Consider the following 13,386-nt stretch of genomic DNA (forward strand, 5'->3'; position numbering starts at 1 on the left):
CTGCTTTGTCAACTAGAGACTGTTAGCATGCCGCTATGTCCACACAGCAGTGCTTGGTAAACGTTTGGTGCTGACTACGTAGCAGTCATACAGATATCCAATATAGAAATATTACTCAAAAGGGCTATTATGGCTCCATTTTTCCAGAGAATGCGCTCTTGGCCGTACTGGTAGAGTGCGCTTGGTTTTAACATAACATGTTTGAATTCATTTAACTACAACTAGCAATGCCAGCTTTGGCAAAAATAGATACCTTGTGGCATTTAGCAGGGACTTCAAAAAGTTGATTAGACTTTCTAAATGGTTTTGTTCTGTCATTATAATACACAAGCTCTCTTTTAGCATCAAGTGTGTGACGCACCCTTTCAGCTGCTGACTCTAGCTGTGGGAAAAGATGGGTAGCTCAAAGGTTTGGCCGATGTGGAAGGATGAAGGAACCTTAGGTAGGAATTCAGGGTTAGTGGAAAGAACCACCCTATCTTTGTGTGGTTCCCGTATTGTAAGAGGTTAATGCTCACTAATGCATCTGAGTGAGTTGATTGCTAAGAGGCAAAGCCACCTTCCTGGACAAGAATTGTAATGCACATAAATGCAAAGGCTCCAAAGGAGGGCCCATACGTTGTGTGAGTACCACATGCAGATTCCATACAAGTGCAGGAGGCGTCTTTTGGAGAGATGCCCCTTTTTAACGATTTCATGAGAGCCTTAATGGCAGTTACCCTGAACATTGAGGACAGTTATCTGTTTTAGATATATGTTACAACAGCAGTGAGATGTAGTTGTGTGAAGTGTATGCTAGGCCTTCCTTATAAAGGTGTAATGTGCAAGAATCTCCTGCACAGAGACTGTAAAAGGGTCTAGCTGTTTAGAGAGACAGTAGTGCATAAACCTTTTCCACTTTGCTGTGTTGCAAGCACGAGTAGTGGGTTTCCTAGCCTCCTGCAGAATTACCATGCATTCCTGTGGAATGTTAAGGTAGCCAAAGTCTAAGTACTGAGGTGCACAATTGCTAATTGTTTGGGATCGGGGTATCTGAGAAGACCCTAATTCTGAGTGAAATGTTCCAGCCTTACCAGGAGCTCTCAGGAGAACATCTCTAGAATTATTAAGCACTAGGGCTGCCTTGGCGAGGTTGGTATGTTTTGGATTAGGGTCATGGACACCGGTCTCATCTTCCTGCTGACATATGGGATGAGGGGATGAGGCGGAAAAGTGTAAGCAAATATACCTGACTAGTTGATCCATTGAAGTTTTGACATTTTGCATTTTTGGGAGTGGCAAACATGTCTATTGTGGGAGTCCCCCAATGGTAGGATTACTTTTGAGGGACTTCTGGGTGGATTTCCCACTCGTGTACTTGTTGATGATCCCTGCAGAGCACGTTCACAAGGTCATTGTCCACCCTCGTCGATGCTCTGCCAACAGGTGAATGTTGTGGTGAGTTGCTCAATGTCAAATCTCCTGGGCCAGCTTGGGGAAGCGTTTTGAGGGCTAATCTGAAAGCTAACAGTCCCAGGTAATTGATGTGGCAACTCTGGTGCTGTGAATCCCAAGTACCTTTTATTATCATGTGGTGAAGGTGGACCCTTTACCCCACAAAATATATATTTGTGGCAGTAACCATCTGTGAAAGGAGGTCAGAAAGGGCCACCAGCAAAGAGAATGATGGGTCCTTGTCGTTACCAACACTATATCCTCCCAATACCCTTCAGCTTGTGCCCACTGTCATGATAGACACTCTTCTGAAAAACACATGTGCAGTCTGGTGTGCGGGAGAATTACTGTGCATGACCCCATCATCCCTGCGGACAGTGATGGGACAGTGTGTCTGAGAAAGAGGATGGGACAGTGTGTCTGAGAAAGAGGATGGGACAGTATGTCTGAGAAAGAGGTAACAGCTTTTGGAACTGCATCATCCTCTGTTGGCTGGGATATGCCTTGCCTGCCTCTACATTTAGGACTGATCCTAGGAAGGGCTACATTTGTTGGGCTAGTGATGCAAGATTTTTACATTGATGATGAAACACAGTTTATGTACTATATACACTGCTATCTGAGTGCATGTAAGCATTGGTCTTTCTTGCTGCTCTTTATCAGTCAGTCCTATGGGTATGGAAACACATGAATGGCGGGCATAGATGAGCTGCTGGGTCTGCTAGGCACTTTGTAAACACCCTTGGGTCTGTAGTAACCCCAAATGGGAGAACCTTGAACTTGTAGTGTTATCCACTTGCCATAAAGTAAGGGTACTGGTGGTATGCTGGGTGTATGGAGATGTGAAAGTACGTATCTTTCAGATCTAACGCATCCATGAAGTTGCCTTGTCGTAACCAGGGGATGACGTCCTGCAGTGCGATCATGTGAAAGTGTTCATCAAAGACGAACCTGTTCAATGGCCAGAGGTCCAAGATTGGTCGAAGTCTGCTGTTTTGACAGCAAGTGGGTTATCCTTCCCTGAGATGAGTAGTGTGATGGTGGGAAGGAACGAGAAGTCACTTCTTTGTACCAGAAGGTTGCCCTTACTTCTTCTCTGAGGATCCTGAAAGGGAGTTTGGTATTGTTGGTATGGAGACCTCTGTGTCAAGCCCCCTTTTCTGCTGCATCCCGTGGTGTACTGCTTGTGAAATCAGGCTTTGGCGTGGGGGCAGTAATCCTTTTTGATTATTTTCAAGCATCTGGTCAAACTTTGGACAGAAAAGTCATCAAAAGGAATCTGTTACACCTCTGGCCTAAATCCTGAAACCCTAAGCAAGGCATGCCTGCCAAGAAATAGGCTGGTGTTGATCCTTCTAACCGCTGTGTTCTCCACATTGAGTGCACATTTATATTGACATTGCTCATATTTTTGCCCTTTAAAACGAGTACCTCTCCCCTCTTTTGGTGAGGCTCAAGAAGGTTCTTTACAAGCTCCTCCATGGCTTCCCGATGGCGCAGGTCATATTTAGAGAACAGGCTCACTGAATTGGCAAGTTGCCAGTTAGTGGCTACTCAAAAAGATACCAGCCCATATTTATGGGGAACTGGAGTACGGCAGTGCCTCACGTCTCCTTGCAGTGCTGCCATACGCCAATGTTAAAGGGCAGGAATGCACCGTATTAATGAACTACAGTGCATTTCTGTCCCCCCCCCCGCTGGTACAAGCATGCCTGTGTAGCATACAGGATTGTTTTTGTGCAGGAATGGACACCTTCCTGCACAAAACAATCATGAGAGGAGAAATGAAAATATTTCTCATTACGCCTGCACTGGGGAGGCGTAAGGTTTTGGTGCTGCCCCAGGTTTACATGATTAAGTAATTCTGGGGCAGCATAAAAATCCAGGGGTTTTCCGTGAGAAATCCCACCGCAATGCCCATGGAACGCCTCCCTGCTGCAGAGTAAGGCATCTCAGCGACTTGCGCTGATTTGTCTTGCTCCACATCTTTTGTAGATAGGGTTGAGAAGTTTGCACTGCTGTAGCGTCAAACAAAGTGACGCTCCGGTGGCGCAAGCCTCTCATAAATATGCCCCACCGTTATTCCGGCAACGTCTATCTTTTTAGAGTCTTCATCTGGGGGAGGAGCACCTCTCTGAGGCCCTCTTACAGGCGGTGTACGCTACCAATGAATTGGAGCTAATATCCAGATCTTGTGCAGCTCACTTATAAAAAAAAATTATCTAGAGGGTTGGTGCCCTGGTCTTAACTGGGTCTTTGAAAGCATCTGCTGTGGACTTCAGCATATCTTTAAGCATTGTCAGGTAACAGACTGATCTCTCAAATTGGACAGGGTCTCCATTAGGAAAACCTCCTCATCCTCCATCATATATAGCTGGACTTGATGGTAGTGAACAGTCTGATATATCACTGCTTGATGGGCAGTGGTGTAATGTGGTGGGAACTGCTTGACTAGGTATTGTTCAAGATCTGAGTCTTCCTGTGGGTCAATGACAGTCTTCCCATGGATCCTTTCCCCCTCCTCATGTGGCCTAAATGTCTCTTCCTCTAGGTCCTGAGAGTAGTAGTAATTGTCTGCCTCAGACTGTCATGTTACGAGGAGTGTGGAGGTACAGGAGATGGTTGTGGAAGGTAGTAGTGGAAAGAATGTAGGGCTAGTAGCCATATGTCTACATTTCGTAGGGCCTGATGAAGGTACAGGTGAAGGGGCTTCGTCTTCAAAGGCTGAACATGTATTCTTTGGAATTGGGATGAACTCTTGAGCCGGAAGCATAGTGAGGATCTTGCCAGTGTTTGTGTGAATGAACAATTTTTCATGTTTTTTTCATCCAGGACATCAGCCAGTCTCTCGAATGTAGTTACCTCCAAGGTCTCCAGAGCTTTGGCATTGGCTTTGACTCCCTGTGCATTGGCTCTTTACCATTTATGAAGTGGCCTTGTGTCAGCGCATGGGACCAAGGTGTTGGTGCTATTGGCGCCAAGTGGGATTGAGCTTTCAATGCCAATGAAGTCAGTGGGTTGGTTGTTGAGGGAGGCTTCTCGATGCCTTGGTAGCTACCTGGTGACAGATTATGATGTGGGTCAGTGTCCTTTATGTTGCTTGATGTTGATCCACAGGAATGGGCCTCCAAAGTTTAGTCTTGTTCAATGAGCTCAATGCCTGACTCCCTCTGGAAGGGTGCTCTGCCTCAGCCAATATGCATTTTGGGACCCAAGACTGACCTGAAGGCACTGTTAGCATGCGCTGTGTAACTTTTGATTTTGGTGCCAAAGCTGGTGCCTGCTGTGCTGATGGCTCAAGGAACTTGACTTATCCGTCGACATTGGACGTCTCTGAGAAACATATGTTGGACATTGCGATAGCTCTTTGCACTGCATTTAGGGCCATATTTATACTTTTTGACGCAAAACTGCGTCGGGCAGTTTTGCATCAAAAATATTACCGCCGGCTAACGCCATTTCTGTGCGCCGTGCGGGCGTCAAATTTATACTTTGACACCCGGCGGCGCAAAGCACAGGTGTAAGTAATTTTTTTTTTACACACACCGCAGCATCAAGACGTAAAGCAAAACGACGTTAACGCGGCGGAAATGACTGTGGGTCGATTTACAACACCGCACACCGGATATGCAGCGTTTTTTGACACAATAGTGTCAAAATTCCCCGCAAACACAGCCATTTCAGCAGAGGAGAGCCAAAATGGATCCCAGATGCCTGTACAGGCCCCAGGAAGATGACAACAGACCAGGAACCAGTCAGGAGGGCTCACACAAGACCCAGGACAGTTTGAAGGAGAAAAGAAAGTGTCGCTTCAGTGCAGAGGAACAGGAAATTCTGGTAAAAGTGGTGACGGAACACCAGTACCAACTGTTTGTCACCTCAAAGTTGCCAATCAGTAGGAGAGAGGCAATATGGCAATAAATTATTGACAAGATTAACAGTGTGGCAGAAGTACGCAGAACAGTCATCGAGTGCAAGAAACGCTGGCATGACTGCAAGCGCAGGACCAAGGTAAAGATGGCCAGGAACAGGAAGTCAGCACTGCAGACTGGAGGTGGGAGTCCAGCACACCAGGAGGCCCTGGACCACATGGAGGAGATGGTCGCAGCCGTCATCCCTGAGGAGATCGTCACAGGGATTCAAGGACAGGACAGTGCAGACTACCAGGAGACAACGGACATGCAGGGTAAGTCGCATGGGGAATTAAAATGCACTAATGTCAACTGTAAGCGGGGGGTATACGACCACAAAATGCATGGAAGCCATCATATACGCGGAGTGGCATGGGTAAAGGGTATGGCATGGGGAGATGGCCTGAACAGAGAGAAGCTGGGGCACACCATTACAGTACAGCAACAACAGTCCCATGGGGGCATGCTGCCATGCCAACGATGGAGCAAAGGTAAAGCCACGCCAGGAGAGAAGGGCACAACGTCAAACTGACATCCCGTCACACGTCAGCCACTATACCCCCTACATTAACTATGGCCCAATTAACAGCCTCTTGCCATACCGACAACTGGAATGTAACAGTGACAACAGTTGCCACTACCACCTCCGCTGTGTGTGCTGGTCAAGTAGCCAATGGCAGTAACGTCCCCATGGATCATACACACCTAAATTAGTGGGTTGAGGATGGCAACTTCAACAATCCCCTGAAACAAGACAAAGGCTCCAGTCCTGTCAATTGTGAATGCCCATAGTTGCCGCAAACATCAGCCAATGTCATCAACAGTAGGAGCTGCACAGCACTAAGGACACACCCATGCTGCATATGCCAGGGTCCATCCTGTGCCTGGGTCACAATGCAACATCCCAAATGTCATACTGCTCAGACAGCAGCATTGAGGGGGAGGACACATGTAACTGGTCACTGACATACACCTGCACAGTCAGAGGAAGAAATAGGACACTGCTATGACTATCAGGCCAATCCAATCACCACACATTTCCCAACATCAGCTGTACACATTACCAATGCTAACATCCATATTGTGCCATAACAATGCTATGCATAGGATACGCCACATGTCAACTACATTTAAGTAGATGTGAAAGATCAGAGACTGGGGCAGGTCCAGATTGTTAAGTGTGCTGCTAGTGCCATCAGAACACCCACAGCCAGTGAAAGGCCTCACCATGAGAATGGATGCAGACGGAGGCTTGAGTAGGACAAGAAGGTGGCAATTCACTATTTGGCCTAAAACAACACTAGAGGAGATGATGCAGACAAGTCTAATAACTTAATACAATACATGTGACATGCAAGTGGGCCATAGGCCTGGGAGAATGCCCATCTGTAAGACTGGAGCAATGAACAGGAAATAAGATCACAATGTGAATTCATCACAAGGCAGGCATGTCACATCACCAATGCCACAACACAGACACACTAATTGTACCCTATTTCATTGCAGAGGATGATGGATCTCCTGCGGATATGCCTGTCCAGGAATACCCTGATGACATGGATGACGAGCTGACAAACATCACCCAGCAGACCATCCAAGATGTCCTTGGAACCGTCCAGACCCCACCTTCAGTCACAAGGAGGAGCTCAGAACAAGCAGCCATCATGGAGGACCCACCCACAACACCAATTGTAAGACCTGCCAGCTCAAATACAGCTGAGGACTCAGACGACACAGACACCAGCTTTGAGCGAACTGTAGTCGGAGTACAGCAGGAGCTGGCCAAGGAGGTGCGGGTGGGGATGCAAACTATGGCAGCTAGCCTAGAGAGGGTGCGTTCGTGCATGATGTCATCTGCAGATCAGGCAGCAGCCATGCAAGCCCTAACATCCATCCTGCAACGACTACAACAAACTGTCAAGGAATTCACCACTGCAGTAAGGGAGTTGCCACAACACCTCGCACCCCAAACCTTCCACTGCATGCATGAATGCAATCATGACCCCCTCAGGGCCGACCTGGCTGCCTACCATCGTGATGTGGCTGCTATTCTTAAGACTCCGCAGATCCTCCTTGCAGCAGTACTGCCCTTAAGACCTTCACACGTAGCAGCGACTGGGATGTCTGACTCCACGTCTTCTAACACTGAGGTGTGTGTTGCCCCTTCACAACCACCACCACCAAGAACAGAGGAGGCAACACACACATCAGAAGAAGAAGACATGGAACAGATCACCTTCACACGGAAAAATACCCGGAAGCACTAGTCCCTGCCACATGGCCAACTATTACCAAGGTCCAGCGCTTTGTAACATGCCAATCTTACAACAACTGTACTCAATGACTGTTCTGCAAACCACTGTTTATCTTGTCATCCTGCCCAGTGATTGTCTCTCACTTACTCATTGGCAAATCCTGTCCCTCTGCACTGTCTGACACATCACCCCAGCATGTCAGATGCATTTTCCTTTAGCACTTGTGTAGGATCACAATGGAAGATGTCACTATAATGGACTCACAATCATGGACAATGTACATATACCACTACAGCACTTTTCAATAAATAGCACTTACACAACCACTTTGTCTCTGTGTAATGTGACACATCAACTGTGCAGTAGATAACTGAAATGTGCCTCTTGTCAAATAACGTAGCTTGTCAATACAACTGTCCTGACATTTTGTAGTCAGATAACTTTGCACAGTGGCCTGGATTGCATCATACTCTGCCCTTCCTGAGGGTAATATCTGATGAAAAGAGAAAACATACACCATCATGCTGTGTTGGACAGAATAATGCTTCCTCAAGGGATATTTAAATCGTCAAATAGTGGGCGCAAAATGTTGTCACCATGCAATAGTAACACATATAACAGTGCCCACAAATCTAAGCAAACACTCAAAAAACTGCATGAATGAAGATGTCTGAGTTTCCATCCAAATAAGTAATCATGCTGAACAGTGTCACAAATGATGTCTGTGAGTCATGAAGACGATACTACAAGAGTGCTTACGACCACTCACCTTATAAGGGTTTCCTTGAACATCACACTGCAGTCAGACCTAAAACAGTTCCCCCAATATCAAATCTGGAAGCACTGTTTGTGACTTTGAAAACATACTTATTGAAAAAAAACACGTTGGGATCCATATTAACTGTGATTGGTGGTTGCACTGAATGGTGGAATCTTTGCAAGGTAGCTCTGGGGTAGCTGCCAATCTTACAGCTCAGTTGGGATTTGTTCCTAGCATAGGACACAAATGTAATAGAACAAAATTCATGTACACTTATGCCAAGTCCCTGATCAACAGCATTTAACACATACTGTAAAGGGTTCACTATATATTTATTAAACGGAAATAACAAGAGGAAACTCAGGGAAAAGTCTTACCTACCCTAATCTACTCTAACTACTCATTACCCACAACTGTCCCTAACTAACCTAAGCTAAACTTACTTATCACATGTAACGAAACGTTCTAAACATCAACCCCTATTCCCCTTATGAGACGGGACACATGGAGGACAACAGATACTAACCTAAACACATACTATCCTATACTAAACAAATATATATATTTTTTTTGTAAACACACAAGAACCCCAACATAGCCCGCCACCCACCCACACAAAAAGAAAAAATAGAAATAATCATGGCCCTCACCCCGACCCACTAACACTAACTAAACTAACAGCCTATACTAACCTAACACTAAGCCCCCTAAGCCCACTAAGTATAAGAACAAGGAAAGAGGAGGGAGGGGAGGAAATCATGTTTATTTAAAAAGTCTAGAGGTTGGCCCTCTGGAGGGTCCGCTTTATGGACCACACACGCCTGTTCATATGGCGAACATCCCGGCTCAGGTGACTAATTTTCCATAGGACACGGTCCATTTTGTGTTGCATGTCCTGAAAATCTGCAGAGTCAACTGTAGCAGCTGGGGTGGTCTGGGTACCAGATAAGGATGTGTGTGGGCGTGTATAGTCTATGCCTGTGGGCTGCCATGAAGGTGTTCCACTGCTAGGGCCTGGAGCTACTGCCGACGTTGTTGGACAACAGTCCCAGCTGTGGTTGGTGCCACCTGGGTGGAAGTGGTGGTTGTGCTGTTGGTGGGCAAAGTAGGGCCACCCTGTGGGAAAGCCCTCCATGCTCCAGAGGCCCGTTCATTCCTGTATCTTCGGGCCATCCGTCTGAACCCCGACTCTACCAGCAGGATATGCTGGTAGCGCATTACCCGCCTCTGGAACTCACGGACCTGGATGCGTGTCATGTTAGCAGCTGTGAAGACAAAGGCAAAAAATTACATTAGGAACTGCATTGTGTGAAATGGCACAAGAAGTAAATCAGACAGTACATCTACTGTACTTGTAGCAGCTCCTATCATCATACAGATCATTGAATGTCCCTGAGGAAGTACATGGCAGGCCAGCCTACAAAGGTCGTATCACACATAGCACATCCAAACCCTACAAGATGGGTAACTGGCATTAATTTGGCATCAGAGTACTGACAGATGTCAGCTAACAATCATGCAGCACATCCTGCGCCAATGCCAGGGCTACAAATGTCAGTGTATGGGATGGAAATCTAGGGCCACATGATCTGCAAGTTGTAAATGGACTTGCTAGTATAGTACTCATGTGCTCTACCTGAGTGTGTGTACTAGGTTCCGACCAAAGATTCACTGATTTACATGTCTGTGTAACATACTTGTATCATCAGTCCTAGGTACACTATTCACAAACCCATGCCTGTGTTTGAGGGTGGGGGGTGGATAAACAACTAACAATTTCAAACAACATGGACACCCAGGAAGCTATAGAAAGCTTGGCATGTGTTTGGCTCTCCACACACACCACAGGTAAGGTGTATCAACAAATAGGAGACAGCAAACCCTTGACCAATCCCAGCGCCACACATGTCTGGAAATGCAGACCTTTGTCCACATCATATACTTCCAGTAAGGCATGACTTACAACAGACACAGAGTTGCAAGAACACCCATGGCCATGATTTGCATGCACACATAGGCCATTGCACTCAAGTGCCACATACTTGTAGCACTACATGTGGAGCTACATGCTGCTAGGAAGTTCACCCTACAGTTTCATAAGTACTTTGGATGAATAGGGAATCAGAAGTCTGTGGATAAGCATTTTGCAGCCCCATTCTGGGAGAATGTGGGTCTGACAGGCAGACTAAATCTGAGATTAGTTCCAGTGCGACTCTTGTTGATACAAGTATTATCCACATGACTCACCCCAGTTCACATTGCGGGGCGTACAGGAATGACCTAGAATCCCTAGATAAGACAATAGGATAAGCATTGGCAAACTCCAAAATGCTTAGAAAATTAAATCCCACTCATGGAACAAGAGAAATGATGGGCCAGCGCATCATACCTTGCTATGTGTTCGACACACAGGAGTCCATCACACATCACCAGCAAAAACAACACATAACAGACATATCAACACTTACTGGTGTTGTCGGGGTCCTCAAATGAAGCCACCTCGCCCACAGTGTAGGGTGCCGGTCCACCTGTAAGGCACGGAAGGAAGAAATGTGCTCAAAATCTGTGCACTGATGGACAATTCCAAAGACAAAAAACTATGTGTAAGATGACATAAGTAAGTAAAGCCACTCAGACATGATGATACTGCATCCGATATAGCACGGCTAACATGTACATAGCATGGGGCTCCTGTGACAATTACACACATTTCTGCACACATGCAGTAGCCCAAACTATCATGTGGTGGCAAACATGCTCTGTCAGTGAGCAGACATAATAATGGTGTGTATTCGTTTCATCATGTGCATCCAAGAGAGACATCCAAAGCCTGGTTACTTGAGGAGTGCATTACCAGTCAAACAGCCTATGTGGCCATGACACATTTATAACACATAGGTACAATGTACAGAGGGGCAGGGACATTTGTAAGCCCTCATGTTGTTACAGTTTCTTCATTTGATATGGCCCAGCTATGGTGATTTGCACCAACCATAGAGATATGAACCCATGTGCATACCTTTGGCCTGCCATCCCTAAATGAAAGGTGGAACACCAAACACCAAATACCAGTGTAAGATGTTAGCTGAGGGCATCTTACACCTTTTCCCTATGTTTCCAAATCCAGATCCGACATGTATCCAAAATGAAGAAGGACCACAATAATCCCTAACATTCATAGAACTTCCAAAAACGCTTTCCTTACACACTCACCAGACACACGAGACATATGTCTGGGCCACATTGCTATCATCAATTGACGTGAAGCCAGCACTCAATTTCTGCATCATGTAGTGTTTAGAAAGTCAGTCTAGCTATTGCGTCAACAAAGGTTGCCAATATTTTTAAAAATCTATACTTCACTGCCAAATGTGACCTACATAGACATGATTGGCTCCTAATTTTTTTTTTCTTTTTTTTTATTGGAAAGGAATTATACAGCAAATGTACTCATACATCACTTTACACCAAATAAAAGGAATTCAGACCAAAGAAAAAAAAATTAGAAGAAAAATACAACCTAAATAATGGGAAGCTCAGCAGCCAGACGGGGGGGGGGGGGGGACTTCCAGATTATTAAGTTAAATTGGGGGAGGATAGCCTGGATTTAGTTTGAACATTAATCATTACGAGCCAGGATCCAGTCCTGGAATGGCCCCCATATTGCCTTCCCTTTCTTCCTAGCATGTCTCCCCTTGCGTTCGTACAGTGCCATTTCCAAATGATATACAGACAACAATCTAGCCACCCATTGCTGCCAAGACGGAGGCCGTACATTCAACCACGCAGATGATATACATATTTGATACACTGCCATTGCCACAAAGATAAATGCTCTATGCGGACCACCTACTTCTCCAGCGACCCCTAGGACCATGATCTCGGGGGTAAGAGCCAAATCATATCCCACAACCCCTTTCAAAGCCGTTAGTTCCCCACATGTAGCCATCATGTGTACAATGTCTGTTCCATATATCCGACATCTTGGACAGTTTATTCCTGATAAGCTCCCCCATTTGACGAGATGAGCTGGGGTATGATACAGGTCAAACATAGTCTTATAATGTTGTGCTTGCTGTGAAGAGGAGAGTAAGATAGTGTGTCCCAACTCTAGTGACCTTATAAAGTTACTGCTCCCATCCGCTAGCTTCTCTCTCCACCTCTCACTATACTTCTCTAAGTCGTTGGGCTGTTCTGCCAACAATAATGGATAAATCGACCCGATTGCTATGTTGGGGTTGACCAAGATGTCATTCAGCAGTTGATTACTTCCAAATCCCTGCACACCCCCTGTTTTTCTTGCCAGGAACTCTCGTATCTGTAGATATTTAAAGAAGTCCCTTCGCTCTAACCATACTGCTCCTGTAGATCCCCAAACGCCTTGAGCCCAAAATTGTCGAAGAAATTCCCTAACCTCTCTATGCCTACGGAGGCCCATTTTGCCATATACCTATCCTTTAATATTTCGGGGAGCAATGGATTATTCTCAATTATGGTATAGTAATTATATCTGCCAAGTCCTTTCTTTTTATGCCACGATCGCCAACCTTTATAGGCCGCCTCCAGTACCTTATATCGAGTTTTCTTATAATATCTAGGTTCATGAAATGTTACCAAGCACCCGTTGGCTGCTGTTCCCATCTGCAATTCGTATATATTAGGGCAGTCCTCTTCCGCAATCCCTTCTTTCTTAAAACCCCATAATGGGTGGATATACTGAAAAGCTGCTGCCATTCGGTATAATTTTATATTCGGTAAGGGCCACTCCCCCCTTTCTCGAGGAAGAGACACAAATTTACTTGCTCTTCTACACTTGCCATATGCCCAGATAAATCTCATAATCACTCTATCTATTTCCTTAAATCTAAGATTTGTAAAGCTCAATGGTACAGCACGAAACAGATACAACAGTTTAGGGAGGAAGATCATTTTCACCATATTACACCTCCCCATAATAGTCAGATGTAGATTATTCCATCTGCACATATCTTTTCTGGCTTTTGCGAGTATGGGATCCAAATTCAGA

This window comes from Pleurodeles waltl, chromosome 1_1 (assembly GCF_031143425.1).
Source record: "Pleurodeles waltl isolate 20211129_DDA chromosome 1_1, aPleWal1.hap1.20221129, whole genome shotgun sequence".
Classification (NCBI taxonomy): domain Eukaryota; kingdom Metazoa; phylum Chordata; class Amphibia; order Caudata; family Salamandridae; genus Pleurodeles; species Pleurodeles waltl.